The sequence below is a fragment of the Cupressus sempervirens genome, chromosome 4, assembly GCF_028749045.1.
Source record: "Cupressus sempervirens isolate cs-2001-9-10 chromosome 4, ASM2874904v1, whole genome shotgun sequence".
NCBI classification, from domain to species: Eukaryota; Viridiplantae; Streptophyta; class Pinopsida; order Cupressales; family Cupressaceae; genus Cupressus; species Cupressus sempervirens.
Window position 1 is genome coordinate 257213365 of NC_143121.1, and position 12598 is coordinate 257225962.

General features: G+C 32.8%; 1 pseudogene; it reads right to left on the bottom strand.

Moving 5' to 3' along the window:
* Window positions 1–9018: 9018 nt before the first annotated feature.
* LOC149560964 (cytochrome P450 78A4 pseudogene) lies at window positions 9019–10429 on the bottom strand (annotated as a pseudogene).
* Between the last annotated feature and the right edge of the window lie 2169 nt (window positions 10430–12598).

The following is a 12598-nucleotide window of genomic DNA, read 5'->3' on the forward strand; positions in this document are numbered from 1 at the left end:
ATAAGGTTTTGGAGAGGAAAGATGAGCTTAAGAAGGCACCCATCTTCAATGCAAAAATTTTCCATTGAGATGAAAGAGAAAGAGGTAGATACACTAGCTATATCACTGCCTAGTCTACAAAGCTCAGGTATACCAACACTTATGGTAATTGACAAGAAAGGAAATGAAGAGAATATGGACAAGGAAGCCAGTCATGTACCCACCTCACCAAAGCATGTTGAAAATCAGAAAGAGGATTATCAATTAGAAGAGGATAATAGGACTGCTGAGACAGAGGAGCAAACATCAATTTAGACATTGGGCACTTTGCCAATCATTTCAACTCCTCCCAGCAGCCAAAATCTTTAGACACAGAGTACATAGGCCACACCATTGCAGATATCAATACCAAGTGCAAGCACACCAAAGAGTGTTGAAACTACATCACTGGAGGATGTGAGTTTAGATGAGGTAATTGTTCTGCCACAATTTAATAAAACAAAAATTACATTGGAAGAGATGGAGATACTACAAGAGGCTCTAAAAGGGAAATCAAAGAAAGAGAATCTCAGAAGAGAACACAAGCAAAAATAGGTTTTGCATGAAATAAAAGATATTTTCATTGATGCTTTTGATATTTCAATCTCATTATGCAATAAAACTATCTTAGAGAAACTTGTACATATAGTTAATAAGATTAAAGATGATGATATAGAGACCAATGCAAAGTTATTGGAATGGCTTGAAAAGAAATTTTGGACTAAGCTCATGGATAAGATATCCAGTGCTATAGAACTGAGACAAATTGAATTATCAACTATAATGGATAGTGTGAAGAAAAATTTGGAGAATATTTACTCTTTGTACAATAAACTATGTAATGTTGATTTCTTTACTTAAGAAACTTAAAAAATAATTGATAGGTTGCAAAGAGATTTTAAGTCTACTAGATCTTCATTAAAGATATCTCCTGGCACTAGTCAATTACATTTTCAAGGACTAATGCTGACACGAGGAAGGCTTCCCAAGTTGCAAGAAAAAGATGCAAATATAAGATCAACTCTTATCAACATACAGTCCATGTTGACTCCATACATGGAATTTTTATAGAAGGAACTAGCCTTTGCATAGACATTGATGAAGAAATATTCTTATCTTTCTACACATGAAGGACTAGTGGATATGGCAACACATCTAGAAATACAAATTCAATCACTTGATGTAGCAAGAGAGAATTGGGATTCCACATTGGGAATCATAATGGAAGTACACAAGCCATTCCTAGATAAATTTACAGTAAGTGTACAACCCTCATAGACATAAATATCCAAAAAGGAGAATTTTGAAGATATTGTCAAGGCAGATATCCACTTAGATGGAGTCATAGAACAAAAATGAAGCATTTACTTAGAGGGAGTAACATAACAAGGTAACAACAACATTTTTGGCAAATTTTGAAAGTTTTGAAATTTTATATAGAGACTAAGAAAAATAAATACATTGTCTAATTTATGCATGAAGAAAGAATATGAGTAAAAGTACAAATCTGTGGCACCCTTTTGTAAAGGAAAAGGCTAACAAAAGTATAATTGTTCACCTTCAATGACATAAATGTGGTATTATTATGTTGAATTTGGAAATGAAGTAAACTAATGAAATATGTATAAATGGATGAAGTTTAGGATTATAACTTTTAATAATTATTTGGAATAAGAATTGATATATTTTCCTAATTTGTATAGATACTTTTTTAGGTGATGAAAAATGCTGAAAAGTAGGGGTCTAGTTCACACCACAAAACTATATGGAAATAAACTTATTTTCCTTTGATCTCAGACAATGTTATAGAAAACATATATATCTAGAACAATAAAAAATTAAAAAATTGGCTTTAGACCTATATTTTCTCTTTTACAAGGATTGAAATCTCAACTCACCTAAAATTGATAGTTTTCATCTCCCACCACATTTTTCAAAACAAATCTATTCTAACCAAGAGAAAAATTATACATTCTACAAGAGGACTCTCTCCTCTAGAATGTCATTTTTAGATTTTTTTGATATGATCTAATATATTTTTCTTTCTCAAAATTGACATCTTTTTGAGTGTTAAAATACATGGTTGTAGAAATTTTTTAATAACAATATACCATATCTAATTAAAACATTATAAACTTTATATGAGAATATTCTTGACTCCAAGCTCTATAAAATGGTGTTTACATATTATTAAAAAAAATTCTTTAAAATAGTAAGAGTTATTGAAACGCCACTTTTCTGAAATAATTTTATTTCTTTAGAAATTGGATAGAAATTAGTATAAAACATGCATTTAATTATAGACATTTCCAATTGGAAAAGTGTGAGACCATACATAACATAAATAGAATGAATTTATCTAGATCATAGGTTTTAAAAAAATAGATTTTTAGATCAAGAAATACTCAAATTCATTCGTTCTGATAAGTTAGCCTGAAAGGTTACACAGTTTTGTATTTTTACCCATATATATGCCATGAAAAAGTGTTTTTGTCACTCATGTCAAAGGGGGAGATTGTTAATCTCATTATGGTTTTGGCATTGTAGTGAAAAAACATTTAGTCATCATCTATCATAGTTAGTTGGTCATCACTATGACAGAGCTACTATTTAGGCCTAGTGAATAGAGTGAGCTAAGTGATTAGCTCAGGCTAAGTGATCAGAGCATGTCGAGCATAAGTCTCTAGATAATACATGTCAAGTGATATGATAGTTAGTGTCATGCACTAGTAGATGTCGAGAAGTCAGTATGTGCTGAGTCACTCAAGTTTGTGTGTGTTTGTGTGTGTGTGTGTGTGTGTGTGTGTGTGTGTGTGTGTGTGTGTGTGTAAAATCATTTTATACACGTCTTTATGGCTAAACTAGACTACTAGAGGATAACTGAATTAAATCATGTGGTTGAAACCCTAGGTATTTTATTTGGTTGATGGTAAAAAATTTGTAGTGTTTATTTGGCGTTGAGTCCTCTGGTCGACCAATTAGGATGTACACCAGATGTTGTCATGGTGTTTTGTTTTATGATGTTTCTCTTTTCTATGTATCATGATGAGCTTGTGTTTCAATTTGAAAACTACATTTATGAAATTTACCTTTTGGTGCATGTATGTTTACTTGGGTTGGGAGAACCAACTTATTTTCTCATTGTCAGTTAAGGAACTGAGTTCGATCTTTATGGGTGTTGTGATATGGGACAAAATAGTGATTGTGTGCTTGGGAGAGATTGTTTAGGTGCATATCCTTGGGAGTGGTTTGCAGTAGGGGTTCAGGACCCAAAGTGGTTAGTGCCAGGGTAACCTATTGTAAGTTATGTAATAAGTGATAATCTTATCATTAATATTTTTGAGAAACACACTAATAAGATAAGCTATAGATATTTTCCCCACCCATGCCTTGAGTGCTTGTATAGACTAAGCATGGGAATGAGATGATATCTAGTGAGAGGTATGACTAGATTGCCTCATCTTCCTGAGAGGGTATTTTAGTTCCGTGTGTGTCACGTTGAGGGTCTAGGGTTCAGAGTAACTAGTCACGAGTAACTCAACACTTGAGAGTCTAGGGTCTATTGAGAGATCAATCCAAGGTAACTCAAGTAGTTTGACCATGTGACATGGCACTCCCTAGAATGTAGCTTGAGTCTCCTTTGTAGATTCTTTTTGTACCTATGGTGATGTACTTATTGTTGGATGTTCTTAATGAGGTTATTTACTTTCATTGAAGGTGATTGGTGATTCATGGATGATGTACTTTTGACATGTGATTCTTGACTTGAGGTGCTTATCTTTCGTTAATTTTATCTTATTATTTTTGTGATTTGATCTATTCTTGGTATATGTATGACATTTTGTTATGTGGTGTTGGTATTGGATTGAGTATTCTTTCTTTTGGAGTATCTTATCTTCTTGAGTAGTATGTGTTACCTTTGAGGTAGTTTTGGCTATTAGGATTTGTTTCCTAAGAATAATTTATGTTTGATTAGTCATTTGTAGATTGTTCATTATCTTCCCTAAATAGTTGGAGTGGAAGCCTGATTAGGTAGCCATGTGATTAGGAGGTAGGCTCGTGGCTAAATAGTTGAAGAAATGCACCAGATGTGACTATTTTCTTTGATTTATTAATAAATTTAAAATTCATAGAACCATGGTTTTGTGACTTTTAAATGAATTAATTAATCAAAGAAAGCATCATATCTCATGCAAATATTTTTCTAGATAGACATCACCAGGAGGTAGTGTCTTCTTACCATTTGGGTCCCCCTGACATTGCCAACTTTTGGATGTTCATTGCAATAGATGTACCTTTATCATTCTTATTTCTATCTTGGAGACTTCTATTCAATTGATGTATTTATGCTCTTTTAGTTGATGAACTTGTATCTATTCTCACATACCCTATGACATGTGCAGTGGATGTTATTTAATGGATGTACTTTCATTATTTTAGTTGTACTTATGCATTTTCTTATGAGATTATTTTATGATCAGGAGACACTATACTTGAAACTTAAACTACTTATTATAAACTTCTAAATGTAACTCATCATGACAAAACCCTTGAGGAATTGAAACTATATTTTTTATTTTTCTTATGTGTTCATACTACTTCCACATTAATGCTATCTTGATGTTGTTTAAACTTTAAAAAATAATGGTTTGGTAAACATTGTAGCATATTAGGTTTATTTCTCCTAGATTCCTAAGCAGGGCATTACATTTCTCCTTTAGTCAAGATGACATGATTTTAGTTTTTAATTATTAACACATCATCATCATGTCAAATAATATTAAATGTATGATTAATTATCAATTATAAGTTTACATAATAAGCACCAATAATTCATAGAAGATACAATTCTATAAAATATAATAGACTTAGGTTTTATGTCCATAGGGACTACTTTAATAAATGGGTGAATGCACAAAGTTGGATCGCAACTCCGTGGAATGAGACCTCTTCAAAAATTGGTTACCTAATTTTTGAATATAGATTATGTACCCGAAGCACAATTTCAAAATCAGGAACCCAATTTCTAAAACCTATAAGACTCACCTTTTTTGGGGGTTTTCATTCATTTTTATTGGCATCATAAATAGGAGCCCAATTTAAGCTCATAAATGGGAGCCCATTTTTGGATTCCTAGTGACCCCCAGCTATTGTTTTTCAGTGTACCTAGTATTTTACTTTGTTTTCTAGTATTTTATTTCATTATTTTTAGTTTTACGCATTATAATTCTGTCAATTTATTACTTTTTTTCACGTTTATTAGTTTTTAATATGTAAATTATAAATGTCCATTGTTAATAGTTTTATATTTAGATTATTGTATCTGTTAATTTAAATAGTTTTGAATCTATTCATTTTAATTTATGGTTTGTCTAATGTTCATTTAAAAAAATTTATTTTAAATGTTTTGATGTATTTAATAATTTTTTTATTGATGAATGATTCGATAGATATAAATCAGATTGTTTAAACATGTAATTACATTGAAGTTTTAGATTTATTTCAACTAAATAGTAATTAATTATAAATTAGTTTGTAAACCATTTAACAAAAAAAGTAAAACTAACTATATTCCTAAGTCTAACCTCAACCTAACCATTATTGTATAATAATTTAATCTAAACCCTAAACATAAAACTAAGTATTTAATGTTCTCCCTTACCTTAAAAGTATAATTTCAACTCTAAACCCTAGACTCATGTAACTCTAATCATAAGCCCAACTCTTTAATCCTAACATTAACTAAAACTTTAATCCTAAACAATTGTGTAACCAAATCCTTAACACAACCTTAGCCCTAATTATGACATAAACGTAGACTCTCTTAAATTCTATTTGTGAATTTTAATAAGTGATTTTTCCCTTCCAAATCAAATGTAGTTGTAAATCCCCTACTCCAAATTATGTGTCATAATATCCATTTATCATTTATTTATTTAGTTAGATAAATTTTACAACAAGATTTTCAATAATTTAATGACCATATCTTTTTTTATAAAACTACACACTAACCCTAAACATAGTATTAACCTTGATGTGAAATCTCACTCTTACCATGATTCTAAGCCTAACCCTAACACTAATTAAAATTTCAACATTATATAATTAAAAATGAGAAACCTAACCCTAATACAAGTATCCTAACCCATTTATTAAATGATAAACTTAATGCTAAATGTTAAACCCTAATTCTAATTGTAACTTCAAATCTTAAATCTAACACTTGATCCCTAGCTAGGTAACCATAACAGTAACCATAATGGAAAGTAATATTAATCCTAACCATAATTAAAATTGTAATCCTTAAAACTAGCACATTATCCTAAAATGTAAACCCTAATTCTAATCCTAATTTTTAAACAGTTATTCTAAGTGCTAAACTATAACATTAAATTATCATCCATCAATCCTAATGCCTAATCTTAAATGATAAGCCTTGAAATAGTAGTCGTAGTCCTATATCTTATATTTTGTGCCCCAATCATAATTTTAATTACTCTACCCTAATTCTAAATGGATAACCCCAAATCCTAACCCAAACCACAATCTTATTTATGTTAAATCCTAATTTTTTTAATACTGAACCTTAATCATAAATGCTAAAGCATAATCCAAAATATTTAAATATAAATGTTAAACACTCATATTAAATTTTCTATAAAATACATACCATAAATCCTAATCATATTTCTAATTTAATGGTATAAACCCATACCATAATCTTTACCCTAGCCCTAATTCTAAATGCCAAACCATGATTAGAAATGGTAGACCCTAATTTCTCAATAATCATCATAAATGCTACAATCTAAATTACTAAACACTGAATTATCCCAATCTTGACCATGATTAAAAATCGCAATCCTTAAATCTAGAGCATGTGATCCTAAAATGTAAACCCTAATTTGAATCCTAATTTTTAAACACTTATTCAAAGTGCTAAACTATAATCTTAAATTATCATCCATAAATCCTAATTATAAACATAAACCATAATTCTAAATTCTAATGCCTAATCTTAAATGATAAGCCTTGAAATAGTAGCCGTAATCCTAAATCTAATATTTTGTGCCTCAATCATAATGTTAATTACTCTACACTAATTATAAATGGAAAACCCTAAATCCTGACCCAAAACATAATATTATTTATGTTAAATCCTAAGTAATTGTTTTAATATTAAATCTTAATGACAAATACTAAAGCATAATCCTAAACATTTAAATATAAATGTTAAACACTCATATTAAATTCCCTAGAAAATACATACCATGATCCTAATCATATTTCTAATTTAATGATGTAAACCCATACCATAATCTTTACCCTAGCCCTAATTTTAAATTTTAAACCATGATTATAAATGGTAGACCCTAATTATTCAATAATTGCACTAAATGCTAAAATCTAAATTTCTAAACATTAAATTATCTCAATCTTAACCATAATTTAAAATTGTATTCCTTAAAGCTAGCATGTGATCCTAAAATGTAAACCCTAATTTTAATCCTAATTTTTTAACACTTGTTCTAAGTGCTAAACTATAATATTAAATTATCATCCATAAATCCTAAATCTTAACCTAAATCATAATTCTAAATTCTAGTGCCTAATATTAAATGATAAGCCTTGAAATAGTAGTCATAATCCTAAATCTTATATTTTATGCCCCAATCATAATGATAATTACTCTAGCCTAATTCTAAATTGATAACCCTAAATCATAACCCAAACCACAATCTTACTTAGGTTATATCCTAATTGTTTTAATATTGAAGTTAATCGTAAATGCTAAGGCATAATCCTAAACATAAATATAAGTTATTTTTAGAATTCACATTTAAGTTGATCTATTAATAGTTTTTTGGATTATTATTTTATGATTAGGCTTAAATTTGTTATAATGTTCAATTAGCCTTAACATTAAAGTTTACGTAAGTGTTTAACTTTATTTATATAATTGATATGGTTTTAAATATGTACATTTATATAATTGATATTTTAGATTTATTTTATGAAATAATAATTTTGTGATTTTTGATGTTGTTGTAAGGTGTCAAAACTTTTTTACATGTCAAAACTTTGGTTCATTACCTTTTCACTAGACTATTAGATGAGAGATACAGTCTACAAAACTTACTGTCACACTCTTCATCCTCTTCTCCCATGTGTATTTTACTCCTAAAATGCTGAGCAAAGTACACAACCCATAAGATGCAATCTCCGCTACATTCAATTCTGAGTAGATGAATTTATCAAATGATGCATTTTCTGCTAGGCAATCCTCTAACTATTGCCCAATTGTGCTAACTTTCATTGATAAGTGTTCTCTCAAAAGTGAGAACCTTTTGATGATCTTCTCCTTGCTAATTTCTAGCAGATTTATTTCATCATAAGTCTTTGGTCAAATTGAAAGACATGACACATTTGGCATACAAGGTCTTGCCCTCAAGTTCACGCCTTCTCAATTCCCTGATGCAAGCATCAAGAGCCACTAAATCATTTTTGATGTTCTTATGTATAGTGTCAAACATCTGAGCATCATGCTTTTCTTGTGCATGCGCTGGTGCTACCTCTAACATATTTGTGAATCCAACATCAAATGCTTGAATCACAACTTTGGCTCTATCCTTTGGATTAGGATCTAGTGATTTCATTGTCAATGTTCCTTGTAACTTTTTAGTTACATCCATATGAGTTTTCTATAAACTCTTCACTTGCTTGTTCATGCTAATAATCTTGTTGAGCGATGATATCAACTCTATTTGATCATAATCATCTGATCTTATTAGTGCATCTAGTGTGAGAGATGTTCTGGGCGCACTTGCCTTCTCATCCTCCTCTTCTTTCTTCTTCCTTTGTTCTTCTTCTCTTCTATTTTCTTCATCCTCTTTCTTCTTTTCATCTTCCTTCCTATTGATTTCTTCGTCCTCTTTCCTCTTCATCTCTTCTTCATCTTCTTTCCTCTTCTTCTCTTCTTCTTCCTTCTTTTTCTTCTCTTCATCTTATTTCCGCCGGCACGCACAACTTCCCATGATCTCCCAGATTCGTGTCCCGAGTGGCGAGTCTCGCGCATGAAAGGAGTGGCCCGGGTGGGTGCACTCTCAGCGTCTCCTTCACCACCGCCTGCAGATATGGTAGTTTACAGATATCTAAATCGATCGCGCTCCTGCTCTTTCCCACCACACTGTCCAGTTCTTCCTGGACCTTCCTCTGAGCTCCCGGGTTCAGTACCATCTCCGCCATCACCCACTCCGTCAGCGGCACCATCATGTCAGTCCCTCTGAATATCATCTCCTAAACGCAACACACAAAACACAATTCAGAAAATAATGATTGAAGTGAAGGAGGGAAAACGAAACACGAGAGACAAGATTCAAAATGCAATTTTGTTCTACAAGATGCGATCTAGTTTTATCATACCCAAAGAACAGAGATCATATCTTCGTCGTCAAGCTTGTCTTCTCTGTTGAGAGACAATAGAACATCTACAAAGTCAGACTCGGCGGTGTCGTGATCTTTATCTTTGAGTCGGTGTTCGTTGATGATGTTCTTCACGAAGCCTCGCACGCGGGGGACGAGGGTGGCGCAGCGGGATGCGGAGGGGATCGAGAAATCTGAGCCAGGGAAGATGGTCGGCCTAGTTGAAAGTCCCAAGAAGCTCGAATCCCTCCTCCACCATCTCTCTCAGATTCTTCACTTCCTCGCTCTCACCGCAGATATCGAAACTCCGCCTGAAAACGCTCCCCATGATGTTGTTCAGCGCCACAGCTTGCAAATGGCGGTGCAGCCGCACAACGCCGCCGGAAACATACCCGTCGTGAATGTTGATCAGTATGACGAGAGAATCGGCTTGGCGTCCGGGTTCGTGGGCTGCTATCCGGCGGGGAGCGAAGAGATGGGTGGCAGAAATACAGTGGAGCATTCTCCAGTATTCACCGTTTGGAGCAAACCCGATCGCTCGTCCAAACATGAGCTGCTGGGCGGATTGTTTGAGCGGCCTGTCCGAGAAATTGACAGAGCTGAGCAACTCTCGAGCCACCTCCAGATCCGATGTGATGACGGCGGGAGTGGAAGCTAAGCTGAAGGCCATCAGCTCTTTCGCACAATGAATACGAGCCAACCGAGCGAGCTCGCAATGGGCGAGGCCACGGCTCATATCGATATGGCTTCCTATGATGGGGAATCCCCTAGGCCCAGGAATGGCGGTGCCGCCCTTCTTTCTGGAGGCCCACGCGCATCCTTCTGGGCTCAACCATGCAACTACAATGGCGCAGGCAGCGACGAGTAGGATTGCGACGTAGAGCGGCCATGCAGAAAAGATCATCATGCAGCCACGTCCATCCTTGGCCAATACAGGAATGGCGTAATAGAGCCACCACCCCACTTGTCCGCCATCAGAGCTCTCCATTGTAAGAAGAAGCAAAATGACAAGCGCAGAGAATTGTAGGTCAACCTTGGAGAATTGAAGGTGCACAGCAGATGTGGATGGAATTAAGGGTGAGGAGCAGACCGCTTTATAGAGCTTCCAACTCGATGCCCGATGGACAAGGAGAGAGAGAAGTGGGGAGCCCTTTTCAGCTCTACCGTCCTTTTTTTTATGAAATTTCTTCTTTTGGTAGAAGAGCCAAGAAACAAATTTCCAACACATGGGAATTACGGCGGGCGGCGATGATTTCCAATCCCTTTTTCCGAAAAATAGAAAATAGGTTCTGCCCGGGGAAAAGCTAGCTAGGCGAATCTGTCATTTGATCGACTCCCCAACATGGAGAGATTTCTAGGTGAAAGAGTTTATGAGAACTGTATAATTTGGCTTTCCAATATGGCACCCATTCAATTAGGCTCCGTTTGGTTGGAGAAGAGGAATTTGGGTCAAAACCTTATTATCTCATAATCAAGTCAAAAATCTGGTTCTGTGTTTTGGGAAGTCAGTGGACTGTTTGGTTGACACGGAAGATGAATATACAAATCCATATTCTGCATTTGGTTGCCAATTTAGAAATTGGAATTGGAGATGTGTTCAAAGTTGCCCATCATCGAGAGAAACCCACAACTGTCAGTCAAAAACTAAGTCACAAGATTCGAGTTCGAGTTTGAGTTCGATTACTATGAAGTTCGACAAGGTTAAAAAGTTCAAAAAAAATTGACATTTAATTCACTTTATATAATTTATTATAATATTTTAAAAAAATAAGTATATCCAATCAATGATTAAAATAGTTTAACATTAGAACATAGATTTGAAATTTTTATAGAAGAATATCACATTTAAAAATAAGTACAAATAAAACTAATTTTTAATTTTAAAAATATTAAATTTATAAAACAAAAATACTAATTTAACCTCATCATTTTAAAAATATAAAACAAAATGTATGGATAATTAGTTTAACTTAACAAAAATAAATAAATAATAAATACGAAAAAAAATTAAATTTATTACTTTTAACATTACGTATAAATTAAAATAATAACGAATAAACTATATTTAATATTAAATAAACATTAAACATTGAAAAATATAAATGTCAATCAAACATTAAACATTTAAAAAAATGTCAATCAAACAACACACATAATGAATATAGAAACTTGCTCAGCAAAACCACCCCCGCCTGCAAGAAATCACAGACCCCGATTTTATTAAAAAAACATTCATGAAACTCAAAACTTGGTTTTAATTTCAAATTCCATCTTTTTGTTGGAAGACGCATCATCCAATTTTGGCCAAAAATTGGAAGACGAAAGTGAAAACTAGATTATAAATTTAAGCAACCAAACGTCCATTTTTTTCTCCAAAACCCGATTTTAGCCATGATAACCCGATTTTGGCCCTCATCTTCCAGCAACCAAATGGGGCCTTATTTTGGTCGTGCAACTTCCTCTCCCTAATAAATTTTCCTTTTCTAATGATACACCAAAGATTTATATTATCGTACAATAGTATCAGGTTGATTTTAGTCTTCGGAAAATAGGAAAACACACCCCTTCAACATGAGCTCTTCCATTAACTCGCATATCTGGTGCTCCCTCCCCAGCTTGAGAAATGATTGAAGTACCTTATAATTTCTTCCATTAACTTGCATATCAACAACCACTAAAGGAGTAAAAAATGATTGATTTTGAAATCAAGTCCTTGAGCATTCCTTGTTATAGTCCAATCCCTCTTAATGACTAAATAATATCGTGATAAATTTATAAGAATAAAAAGTACAAGAATTAATAAATATTTTTAATAATTCACTATAGAATATTAAGGTAATTAATGGTTGAGTAATAGATCAAGTAAATGAAATTTACAAGTTTATTATTGTTTATGAAATTAAAAAGTAGTAAAAAATAGAGGTTGATTCATGAAATAAAATGTTGTAAAATAGTTAAAAGTTAGATACAACACATACTAACCTACCCCTTTCTTATTTTCAAAATCCTCCACATCAGAATATCCCAACTACAAGTTTACTATTGTTATAAGAATTAAATGTAATTATTGTAAATGGAGTTAATTTTATTTCTAAGTTTCTTAAATAATAATAAATTATATTAATAAATGATGATGTTCTTTTTTTATAAGCATTGG